Here is a 14,040-nt window from a genome sequence, read left to right on the forward strand (position 1 = left end):
TGATGACTCGATAGTCCCACGGTTGGCAAGTTAGAACTCAGAGATTCAATATGTGCACCACTGGAGTTTTGTGGAAAAGCAGATGTTAGATTCTGTAACAGTCTCTGCTGATACTCCTGCATGTGGGAATCCCTTTCTATGGCAGGAATTATTTTGCCAAATTTACTTTTGTACCGGGGATCTAAGAGTGTGATAACCCAGTAGTCTAGAAAAGAGGTAATGGTGTGCACTCGGCTTATAGAGCGAGGTGCTGGTGTAATAGACCAAAGGTCTCCAATATAGAAAAGTATAAGATTCACCACACACTCTTAGGTAGCATGAATTATAGTGTGAATTTTCTTGTACACACATTCTGGGAGCGAAAAAGAATATACAACTTGTGCGATCTTTTAAACATCGTTTCGGCTCAACCAGAGCCTTTTTCACGTGATCGGTTATTTTAATATAAGAAGTGTCTGGGTAAAGGAAAAATGTCCTATTGATAATGATCCCACACTAATGAGATATCAAGACTCCACCTGAAGCAGCCAGGAATATATCACATACGTAATGTATATATATATATATCAGTCCCAGCGTGTCTCATGTGATGAATACATATCAGCCCCAGTCTGTCCCATGTGGTGGATACCTGTTGGCCCCAGTGTGTTCCGTATGGTGGATACCTGTTATGACCTGGTAGTTAAGAGGCCACACTGATATGACCTGGTGGCTAAAACGCAACATGGAGCGAGCTCTGAGAAGGTGGTATCTCTACTGACCGCAGTCCCTAATCCTAACAACAACACTAGAAATAATCGTGGGATGTTCCTGACTCTCCCTAGACACCTCTTCACAGCCTAAGAAATAACTACCCCTAAAAAAGGAATTAGAAAGCTATCTTGCCTCAGAGAAAACCCCCAAAAGGAAAGATAGCCCCCCACAAATATTGACTGTGAATGGAGAGGGAAATGACGTACACAGAAATGAAATCAGAATTCAGCAAAGGAGGCCAATACTAAACTAGATAGACAGAGAGAAAAGGATACTGTGCGGTCAGTATAAAAACTACAAAATCCACGCAGAGTTTACAAAAATGAACTCCACACCGACTCACGGTGTGGAGGGGCAAATCTGCTTTCCCAGAGCTTCCAGCTAGCCAGAAAAACACATAGTGACAAGCTGGACAAAAAGAGACATAATTGCAAAGCAATAGAGTCCAAACAAATGGACAAACAAAACTAGCAAAAACTTATCTTTTGCAGACAAGGACTGGCCATATGAGAATTCCAAGGAAAGAACCAAATTCAACCAAGAACATTGACAGCAGGCATGGACTAAAGCCCAGAGCAGGTTTAAATAACAATCCCAGGCAAGGCGATTAGTCAAGGCAGCTGCTACAGCTACCTAAAGGAGCAGCAGTTCCACTCGAAACCACCAGAGGGAGCCCAAGGGCAGAACCCACAAAAATACCATTAGCAACCACAGGAGGGAGCTCCAGAACAGAATTCACAACAGTACCCCCCCCTTGAGGAGGGGTCACCGAACCCTCACCAGAGCTCCCAGGCCGATCAGGATGAGCCAAATGGAAAGCACAAACCAAATCGGCAGCATGAACATCGGAGGCAACAACCCAAGAATTATCCTCCTGGCCATAACCCTTCCACTTGACCAGATACTGAAGCTTCCACCTCGAAAAACGAGAATCCAAAATCTTCTCCACCACATATTCCAATTCCCCCTCAACCAACACCAGAGCAGGAGGATCAACGGAGGGAACCATAGGTACCACATATCTCCGCAACAAGGATCTATGGAACACATTATGAATGGAAAAGGAAGCTGGAAGGGCCAAACGAAAAGACACTGGATTGATAATTTCAGAAATCTTATAGGGCCCAATAAAGCGAGGCTTGAACTTAGGGGAAGAAACCTTCATAGGAACATGACGAGAAGACAACCAAAGCAAATCACCAACACGAAGCCGGGGACCAACACACCGACAATGGTTAGCAAAACGTTGAGCCTTTTCCTGAGACAATGTCAAATTGTCCACCACATGAGTCCAAATTTGCTGCAACCTGTCCACCACGGAATCCACACCAGGACAGTCAGAAGGCTCAAGCTGCCCTGAAGAAAAACGAGGATGAAAACCAAAGTTACAAAAGAAAGGCGAAACCAAGGTAACAGAACTAGCCCGATTATTAAGGGCAAACTCGGCCAACGGCAAAAAGGTCACCAAATCATCCTGATCAGCAGACACGAACCATCTCAAATAGGTTTCCAAGGTCTGATTGGTTCGCTCCGTTTGGCCATTTGTCTGAGGATGGAATGCTGAAGAAAAAGACAAATCAATGCCCATTCTAGCACAAAAGGATCGCCAAAACCTAGAAACGAACTGGGAACCTCTGTCAGACACAATATTCTCCGGAATACCATGCAAACGAACCACATGCTGAAAAAATAATGGAACCAAATCAGAGGAGGAAGGCAACTTAGGCAACGGCACCAAATGGACCATCTTAGAAAACCGGTCACAAACCACCCAGATGACAGACATCTTCTGAGAGACAGGAAGATCAGAAATAAAATCCATGGAAATATGCGTCCAGGGTCTCTCAGGAATAGGCAAAGGCAAAAGCAACCCGCTGGCACGGGAACAGCAAGGCTTAGCCCGAGCACAGGTCCCACAGGACTGCACAAACGAACGCACATCCCGTGACAAGGAAGGCCACCAAAAGGACCTAGCCACCAAATCTCTGGTACCGAAAATCCCAGGGTGACCAGCCAACACCGAACAATGAACCTCAGAAATTACCCTACTAGTCCATCTATCAGGAACAAACAATTTTTCCACAGGACAGCGGTCATGTTTATCAGCCTGAAACTCCTGAAGTACCCGCCGCAAATCAGGGGAGATGGCAGAAAGAATCACCCCCTCCTTGAGGATCCCAGGCGGCTCAAGAACTCCCAGGGAATCAGGCAAAAAACTCCTAGAAAGGGCATCAGCCTTCACATTCTTAGAACCCGGAATATACGAGACCACAAAATAAAACGTGAGAAAAACAGAGACCATCGAGCCTGTCTAGGATTCAACCGCTTAGCAGACTCAAGGTAAATCAGATTCTTGGGATCAGTCAAGACCACCACGCGATGTTTGGCTCCCTCAAGCCAATGTCGCCACTCCTCAAATGCCCACTTCATAGCCAACAACTCCCGATTGCCGACATCATAATTACGCTCAGCAGGCGAAAACTTTCTGGAGAAGAAAGCACACGGTTTCATGAAAGAGCCATCAGAATTTCTCTGAGACAAAACGGACCCTGCCCCAATCTCAGAAGCATCAACCTCAACCTGAAAAGGGAGAGAAATATCTGGCTGACGCAACACAGGGGCAGAAGTAAAACGACGTTTAAGCTCCTGAAAGGCCTCAACAGACGCAGAGGACCAATTCACCACATCAGCGCCCTTCCTCGTCAAACCAGTCAGAGGCTTCACCACACTAGAAAAATTAGCAATAAAGCGGCGATAAAAATTGGCAAAGCCCAAAAATTTCTGAAGGCTCTTTACAGATGTAGGTTGAGTCCAATCATGAATGGCCTGGACTTTAACAGGGTCCATTTCAATAGCCGAGGGGGAAAAAATGAAACCCAAAAAAGAAACCTTCTGAACTCCAAAGAGGCACTTAGACCCCTTCACAAACAACGCATTAGCACGAAGGACCTGAAATACCATCTTAACCTGCTTTACATGAGACTCCCAATCATCGGAGAAAACCAAAACATCATCCAAATACACAATCATGAATTTATCCAGATAATTCCGGAAGATATCATGCATAAAGGACTGAAATACCGATGGAGCATTAGAGAGCCCGAATGGCATCACAAGATATTCAAAATGGCCTTCGGCATATTAAATGCTGTTTTCCATTCATCACCTTGTTTAATTCGCACGAGATTATACGCCCCTTGAAGGTCGATTTTAGTAAACCAACTGGCACCCTTAATCCGAGCAAACAAATCAGAAAGTAAAGGTAAAGGGTACTGGAATTTGACAGTGATCTTATTGAGAAGGCGATAATCTATACAGGGTCTCAAGGAGCCATCCTTCTTGGCAACAAAAAAAATCCCGCTCCCAACGGTGATGAATATGCCCCTTCTCCAAGGACTCCTTTACATAACTCCGCATAGCGGCATGCTCTGGCACAGACAGATTGAAAAGTCGGCCCTTAGGGAACTTACAGCCAGGAATCAAATTAATGGCACAATCGCAGTCCCTATGAGGAGGACTTGGGCTCATCAAATACATCATGGAAATCCGACAAAAACTCAGGAACTTCAGAAGAAGGGGACGAGGAAATGGACATCAAAGGAATATCACTATGTATCCCCTGACAACCCCAACCAGTTAAAAACATAGATCTCCAATTCAGCACTGGGTTATGTACCTGTAACCATGGAAAACCCAGCACAACAACATCATGCAAATTATGCAACACCAAAAAGCGAATATTTTCCTGATGTGCTGGAGGCGTAGGAAAGCCCACCATAACATCTTTAAGGGTTTCAGAAAGACCTTTTCTGAAAATAGCAGCCAGAGCCTCTTCATTCCACTTAGTGAGCACAGACCATTTTCTAAATTTCTGGCAGTATAACTCTGCCGCTTCTTGACCCTGACATAGGGCCAACAGTGTTTTCTCAGCATGCTCTACTGAGTTAGGTTCGTCATACAACAATCCGAGCGCTTGAAAAAATGCATCCACACTCAACAATGCCGGATCCCCTGTTTCAAGAGCAAAAGCCCAGTCTTGAGGATCACCACGCAGTAAGGATATGATGATTTTTACTTGCTGAATGGGATCACCAGAAGAACGGGGTTTCAAAGCAAAAAACAATTTGCAGCTATTTTTAAAGTTCAAAAACTTGGATCTGTCCCCAAAAAACAAATCAGGAGTAGGAATTCTAGGCTCTAGAGCCGGAGTCTGGACAATATAATCTTGGATACTCTGGACTCTTGCAGCAAGTTGATCCACACGAGAAAACAAACTCTGAACCTCCATACCAGAGCATATATCCAGCACCACCCAGATATCAAGAGGAAAAAAAGACAGAACAGAGCACAGAAAAAAAAATGGTTCAGAACTTTCTTTTCCTTCTTTTGAGATGCATTTAATTCATTTCTGGCCTGCTGTACTGTTATGACCTGGTGGTTAAGAGGCCACACTGATATGACCTGGTGGCTAAAACGCAACATGGAGCGAGCTCTGAGAAGGTGGTATCTCTACTGACCGAAGTCCCTAATCCTAACAACAACACTAGAAATAGCCGTGGGATGTTCCTGACTCTCCCTAGACACCTCTTCACAGCCTAAGAAATAACTACCCCTAAAGAAGGAAATAGAAAGCTATCTTTCCTCAGAGAAAACCCCCAAAAGGAAAGATAGCCCCCCACAAATATTGACTGTGAATGGAGAGGGAAATGACGTACACAGAAATGAAATCAGAATTCAGCAAAGGAGGCCAATACTAAACTAGATAGACAGAGAGAAAAGGATACTGTGCGGTCAGTATAAAAACTACAAAATCCACGCAGAGTTTACAAAAATGAACTCCACACCGACTCACGGTGTGGAGGGGCAAATCTGCTTTCCCAGAGCTTCCAGCTAGCCAGGAAAACACATAGTGACAAGCTGGACAAAAAGAGACATAATTGCAAAGCAATAGAGTCCAAACAAATGGACAAACAAAACTAGCAAAAACTTATCTTTTGCAGACAAGGACTGGCCATATGAGAATTCCAAGGAAAGAACCAAATACAACCAAGAACATTGACAACAGGCATGGACTAAAGCCCAGAGCAGGTTTAAATAACAAACCCAGGCAAGGCGATTAGTGAAGGCAGCTGCTACAGCTACCTAAAGGAGCAGCAGTTCCACTCGAAACCACCAGAGGGAGCCCAAGGGCAGAACCCACAAAAATACCATTAGCAACCACAGGAGGGAGCTTCAGAACGGAATTCACAACAGATACCCATCGGCATCAGCGTGTTTCATGTGGCAGATACCCGCCGGCCTCAGCGTGTCCCATGTGGTGGATACCTGTTGGCACCAGCGTGTCTCATGTGGTGGATACCTGATGGCCCCAGCGTGTCTCATGTTGTGGATTCCCGTTGGCCCCAACTTTTTCTGTGTGGTGTCCATTGCATAATTAATTTTATAATGGGGATTTGTGTAAATAGCATATAGTAAGGTGCCGTGTATATTTATAGTGTAGATATGTATATATAATATGGTGCTGTGTGTATATTAGATAGTATGGACTCTATACTTTACACAAGGACCATCTCTACACAATATAATATACACACAGCTCCCATCCCACGCTTTAAAACACAGACGCCAGTCACAGCAGGGCGCGGGAGCGCCGCTTACTACCCAGCACACCGCAGATCCAGATTCCTGGCTGCTTCAGGTGGAGTCTTGACTAAGGTTGAGCGAAACGGGTCGGCCATTTTCAGAAGTCGCCGACTTTTCGCAAAGTCGGGTTTCATGAAACCCGACCCCTGTGTGGGGTCGGCCATGAAGTCGGCGATCTTCTGAATCTGGTATCGGAATTCCGATCCCGAGTTCCGATATGTTTGCAATATCGGAAATCAGTATCGGAATCCATATTTAAGTGTAAAATAAAGAATTAAAATAAAAAATATTGCTATACTTACCCTCAGACGCGCCCTGGTACTAACCGGGAACCTTCCTTCCTTCGAATCAGCGCTTGCAGGACGTTGCGGTGACTTCGCTGCTTGTGATTGGTCATGTGACCGCTCGCGCGACCAATCACAAGCCACGACGTCACCGCAAGGTCCTGCAAGCACTGATTCATAGGAAGGAAGGCTGCCGGAAAGAAGCAGGCCGCGTCCGAGGGTGAGTATATACCTATCTAATCTAATCTATCTAATATACACACAGCACCATATTATATATACATATCTACACTATAAATATACACGGCACCTTACTATATGCTATTTACACAAATCCTCATTATAAAATTAATTATGCAATGGACACCACACAGAAAAAGTTGGGGCCAACGGGAATCCACAACATGAGACACCTAACATGAGATATACCTAATAGGAATATACTCACCCTCGGACGCGGCCTGCTTCTTTCCGGCAGCCTTCCTTCCTACGAATCAGCGCTTGCAGGACCTTGCGGTGACGTTGCGGCTTGTGATTGGTCGCACGAGCGGTCACATGGGCGATCGCGCGACCAATCACAAGCCGCGACGTCACCGCAACGTCCTGCAAGCGCTGTTTCAAAGAAAGGAAGGTTCCCGGTTAGTACCAGGGCACGTCTGAGGGTGAGTATCGCGATATTTTTTATTTTAATTCTTTATTTTACACTTAAATATGGATCGCAGGGCCTGAAGGAGAGTTTCCTCTCCTTCAGACCCTGGGAACCATTGGAAACCCAATGCACTGCATTGGGTTTCGAGTTTCGGCCGACCCCGACTTTTTTATAGGATCGGCCGATTTCACTCGACCCGACTTTTGAAAAAGTCGGGTTTCGTGAAACCTGACCCGATCCTATAAAAGTAAAAGTCGCTCAACCCTAGTCTTGACATCTCATTAGTGTGGGATCATTATCAATAGGACATTTTTCCTTTACCCAGACACTTCTTATATTAAAATAAGCGATCACGTGAAAAAGGCTCTGGTTGAGCCGAAACGTTGTTTAAAAGATCGCAAAAGTTGTATATTCTGTTTCGCTCCCAGAATGTGTGTACAATAAAATTCACACTATACTTCATGCTACCTAAGAGTGTGCGGTGAATCTTATACTTTACAACCCAGTAGTCCGTATTACTTCGGATTCTGACAATCCAAGGGTCATGTTGCAGGTAGTGCAGCAAGAAAGCACTCATGTGTTTTGCGCATCCAGAAGGACCAAGCCCTTGTTGTCTTGGTGGTGGCGAGGTGAGAATCATGCTTCCTTCGTCTGCCCTCTCCCCCCAACCTCGCACAACAGAAATTTGATCAAGGTCTCCCTCATCTGATGAGTCTTCCATGCCCATCGCCAGTTCGTCCTCCACTTCTTTCTCGCCTCCTGCACCTTCCTCAACAGTTTGGCGGCTACCATGCGCCCTCAGTAATCCCTCTCCCCCAGCCTCCAATGCCAGCCGCCTTGGTGCTGCCAACCTTCTTGACCTTAGAGATATTATCCCTTCCGCATACGACTCCTCCTGTTCCCTCCTCCTCCTCTTGTTCTACCACCTGACTCCGAACACTGGGTAAGGTGTGCTCCAGCATGTAAATCACCGGAATGGTCATGCTGATAATGGCATCATCAGCACTAAACATCTTTGTTGCTATTTCAAAACTGTGCAGAAGGGTGCATAGGTCCCTGATCTGAGACTGATCTGAGACTACTCCTGCAGCGTGATTTGCCCCACCTCTTGAACTCGTTGGCCCAGGCTATACGTCATAATGTATTGCACCAGGGCTCGTCGTTGCTGCCACAGTCCCTGCAATGTGTGCAAATTGAGATACCCAGGCGGTGTAGTTAGTTTCACAGGTGGGCTACTCTGCTGACATGCAGACTCTGCTCCTAGGCCCAAAAATATTAACTGGATTAGATGCAGTAAAAATAGAGATACACAGGCGGTGTAGTTAGTTTCACAGGCGGGCTACTCTGCTGACGTGCAGACACTGCTCCTAGGCCCAAAAATATTAACTGGATTAGATGCAGTAAACATTGAGATACACAGGCGGTGTAGTTAGTTTCACAGGCGGGCTACTCTGCTGACGTGCAGACACTGCTCCTAGGCCCAAAACTATTAACTGGTTTAGATGCAGTAAAAATTGAGATACACAGGCGGTATAGTTAGTTTCACAGGCAGGCTACTCTGCTGATGTGCAGACACTGCTCCTAGGCCCAAAACTATTAACTAGATTAGATGCAGTAGTAATTTAGATACACAGGCGGTATAGTTAGTTTCACAGGCGGGGTACTCTGCTGACGTGCAGACACTGCTCCTAGGCACAAAACTATTAACTGGATTAGATGCAGTAAAAATTGAGATACACAGGCGGTATAGTAAGTTTCACAGGCGGGCTGTTAGGGCTAGCGGAACACACCAAATAAGATAGATTAAGGTGCGTTCGCAGCCCGGGGTCCACCGTACAGAGATGGAACCTGCTGCCAAGTAATGACGGACTATATGGTGGTACAATGTGAATACACACATGGATTAACTTCACCTTGTGTGAAGTGAACCCTGTTAAGTCACAGGGCTGCAGTACCACACACAAGAGCGCAAGCAAGGAGTCACCAAGCTCAGTCCCAAGACTTGGGATCCGAGTTGGACTAGACTACTTGCGCTCGACACCGCTAATGGGGTGTCAGCGTAACCAAAGTAATAATAAAAGATGCACGAGAGTGCATGCGGTGCCGCACTGGCGAACGCTGCTAACCACCCAGGCTTGGGTCAGGAAAGCGCTGTGAAAGCGCACGGCGCTGCACTGGCGGTCACAGCAATTAGATGCTGTATGGTGTGTAACGTGCTGGCAGCTAAGTCGGGCGCTAGATAGCAATCACCCACCTTCCGCGAAGAGTCATCCAATAGGGAGGGGATTTTAATGAACGACTTTCACTCACAACACACACACGTTTACAAATGTACACTAGCGCATGGCCGTGCGGTCATGCGCAGCTTATGTAGCTGCAGCACGTTCAGGACCTTCCAATAAAGGACCAATGGGAACCGCTGAAGCATCTGAGCATGTGATCCTCGATCTCCAATGGGAGATCTCACCCTGGGCATGCTCAGAAGGGCAAAAGCAGGACTTAGATCCCAAAAGCGTCTGCTCGCCACTGCCCAGCACTGGCTTCAATGGCAGAAGCAAGCAAAGCAGCAGTAATCCTATGCACAGAGTGAGACTGAGCAAGACGCTGGGAACAACGTCTCCACTGAGCAGACTCCACTGCGGCTGGAGAAGAATGGGAGACCGCAGCAGAGATGGTTCAAGATTCCCCCTGTGCAGAGGCGGGAACTCGACACCTAACATGGGCTACCCTGCTGACGTGCAGACACTGCTCCTAGGCCCCAAATTATTAACTGGGTTAGATGCAGTAAAAATTGAGATACACAGGCGGTGTAGTTAGTTTCACAGGCGGGGTACTCTGCTGACGTGCAGACACTGCTCCTAGGCCCAAAACTATTAACTGGGTTAGATGCAGTAATAATTAAAATACACTGGCGGTGTAGCTAGCTTCACAGGCGGGCTACTTAGATGACTATCAGACAATGCTACTAGCCCAAAAGGATTGGCTGAGCTAGGTTACACCAAATGCTGTGACAAGCACTTGCACAGCACTGGCACAGATCTGCCTGGCAAACAGTGCTATGAACTGCTGTAACCTACCCTGAAAAGGGCTGATATTACAACTAGTCCTGACTCCTTCCGACTCCCTAAACCTATCTCTCTGAAAATTCGCTCCACAAAAACATTCTTAGACTGTATAGCACCCACAGCAGAGGTGCCGTCTAACACTAAGCTGCAGCAGTGAGGAAATGGTGGCGACAGATCAAATGGCTGGTTCTTATAGGGTAAGGACATGTGACATACACAGCCAATGACACATGCCCTTACTTATGTGCATCACATGCCCATTGTTGTGTGTGTGTGCACTGCTGATAGGCTGAGAGACTGCACCGCTACACCGTAAATGCGGGAAAGAAAAAAAAATGGAGATCGGCATTATTTCAGCACAGATCTATCCCCCGCCCCCCACTGCCCACTATACACTGAAACAGTCTATTGGTAAACAGTTTTAATGTGCAAATCAAGTTAGGCTTTTGGTGAACGAACAGTTATCGAACAGAAACTCAAACAGACGAATTTTAAGCAAATTGTTCGAGTTTGTTTAACGACTCGAACACCGCCAAAACAGATCGAAACACCACTCATCTCTACACACTATGTGATAAAATGAATTATGTAATTCAAAAGTACAACTCGTCCAGCAAAAAAACAAGAGTAATAGAATTAAAGCTCTTGGAACAAAGGAAGGAAAAAATGTAATCGCAAAATTGGAAATTGGCTCTGTCTGGAAGGGAAGCTTATATTCATGCCAGTAACACTTTTTGCTATTTATGTTCAACCTTTTCAAAAAGTTGTCAAGAATTTTAATAAAGATGACCTTTCTTTTGTTTATCAAAATTTATTGGTGGGGGTCCATCATTTGACATGTCTGTCGATAAAAGGTATGGGACAGCAGGATTAAATAAATACCCTGCAATAATCAGAACAAATGCTACAAAATATAAGCTATCATAGTTTAGGCATTGTAGGGGCCAAAGTGTTCACTGGTGCCACATCAGTACCTCATAGCTCATTTCTTTGTATTTCTTGGATTTTTAGTAATGCCAGTGATAAAAAAACGTAATCATCAAATCACTGAGAAAGAGTAAAAAACCAAGATTATTAAACAAAGTCCTATTTAGGAGTGAATATTTGTAGTCAAAAACTTAAATGATGTTAGAAGGTGGCAGAATACAGTGACAAAAAAATACCTGACCACAAATAAAAAGGATCACATGAAGAAGGTCAGAACCTACATGAAGAACATGAATGAAATTATGTTACAACTTTAAAAAATAATCATACTAATCAATTGATGACACTTGCTCATTAGTCTTAATTGAGCAGCATAAACCAAAAAATCGTTCCTGTATTTACCGTATATAATTTTCTGGAATCAATCAGTTGTATTGTGAATATATGTGCAGCTGAATTATTTATCTTTCTACAACCAGCAAGAAAACACTTTGTTTAAAACTCTGCACTATCTACACTGTGTGAAGAATTATTAGGTATGTGAGCACTTTGACCATGAAATAATTTGTATGCATATTTTCCAACCCAAGCTGCATAACCTTGAATGCTTATTGGACGAAGCAGATCAGGTGATGATTATTTGAGTAATGAGAAGAGTAATGCCTCAGGATGCAACACTCTTTATCATGGTGTACAGAATTATTAAGCAGCTTGCTTTCCTCAAAGCAAAAAGATTTAATAAACTCTGAATAGGGATGAATGGACCTGTGGAAGTTCGTGTTCATCAGGTTCGACCAAAGTTTAGTCCAAAGTTCAGTTAGGGCACCAGAACTGTAACCAAACTTGAACCCGAGCTGGAAAATCTCTCTCTCGATTCCTCTCCGAACTCCCAAACTATAAAGGGGAAGTCCGTGTTCAGAGTTCAACACCGACCATTAGGTGTCCAGTACAAACCCCAAACTTTGAAATTTGGACTCACTCATCTCTAACTCTGAAAGGCCAAAACTAGTTAAAAGAGGGATGCAGCACTCCCAAAATTTCTGAGATATTGGGAAATGATCACAGAACCATCAAAACTTTTGTTGCAAATAGACAAAAGTGTAACAAAAAATGTGTAGAGAAAAAAAGTTTCCATAGTGCAATGATGCACTTTAATGGAGCGTGGGTGGTGTGTGGGTGGAGACTGTGTGTGTGTGTGTGGGCAGGGTCTGTGCATGACCGTGGGGGGGTCTGTGTGTGCCTGCCGGCGATCTGTATGGGCCTGCCGGGGGTCGGTGCGGGCTGCTGGGGCTCTGTGCGGGCTGCCGGGGCTCTGTGCGTGCCTGCCGGGGCTTTGTGCGGCCTGCCGGGGCTCTGTGCAGCCTGCCGGGGCTCTGTGCGGCCTGCCGGGGCTCTGTGCGGGCTTGCCGGGGCTCTGTGCGGCCTGTCGGGTCTCTGGGCGGCCTGTAGCCTGTCCCATCGGACGATGCCTGTGACAGTGATTGACACATTAGCCAATGATGGGACAGTAGTAGTCCCATCATCCGGCTAATGTGTTGAATGTAAAAAAAATACTACATACATACTACATACATACTATATACATACAACATAATAAATACATGCTACATACATACTACATACAACATACTACATACATACTACATACAACATACATACTGCATACATACAACATACATACTATGTCTATACAACATACATACTACATACATACTACATACATACAACATACATACTATATACATACTACATACATACTAGATACATACTACATACATACAACATACATGATACATACATACTACATACAACATACATACAATATAAATGCTACATACACACTACATACAACATACATACTACATACATACTGCATACATACAACATACATACAACATACATACTAAATGCATACTACATACATACAACATACATACAACATACATACTACATACATACTACATATATACTACATACTACATACATACTACATACAAACTACATACATACTACATACTACATACATACTACTTACATACTACATACAGTACATTCATACATTACATACAATACATGCATACAGACATACAGTACATATAACATAGAGTACATACTCACCATTACTTGTCACTTTGTTCCCCGAAGCCAGTGTCATCTGTAAAAAAGATTAAAATAACAAACAACTAATATACTCCCTGTCCGCAGAAATCCACGAGTGTCCCACGACGATCTCCTGTGGAGAACGGCAGCATCAGCTGATGCGACTGCTCTCCAGGGGCTCTGGGAATACAATGATGGGAGGAAGGTATCCTTCTGCACTGCATTCCTCCACCGCTGTAAAAAAATAGTCCCTAGCCTCACTTTTGGCATTGCTGTGTGAGAAATTTTCCCACGCCGCAATTGCCATAAAGTGAGACGACTTTGTCCTAAGGTAACCTCTCAGTGATGCACTGCAGGAGCCATTGTCTCCTGTCAGTGTATCACTGAGGGTCCTATAGAGCAGTGACATCACCTGATGTCACTGTTCTATAGGGGAGATCGTCATGGGACACTCGTTATTAATTGGACGACGGCGGACAGGTAGTATACAGTTTATTATTTTATGTTTATTGCAGGCGCTGAAGTATGGTTAAATGAATATTAAAATACTTTTTTCCTAATGTGTGCGTGTTTTATTAAACCTTTACTACTATTGGATTAATAATGGATAGGAATCTTA

This window comes from Ranitomeya imitator, chromosome 1, assembly GCF_032444005.1.
Source record: "Ranitomeya imitator isolate aRanImi1 chromosome 1, aRanImi1.pri, whole genome shotgun sequence".
Taxonomy (NCBI): domain Eukaryota; kingdom Metazoa; phylum Chordata; class Amphibia; order Anura; family Dendrobatidae; genus Ranitomeya; species Ranitomeya imitator.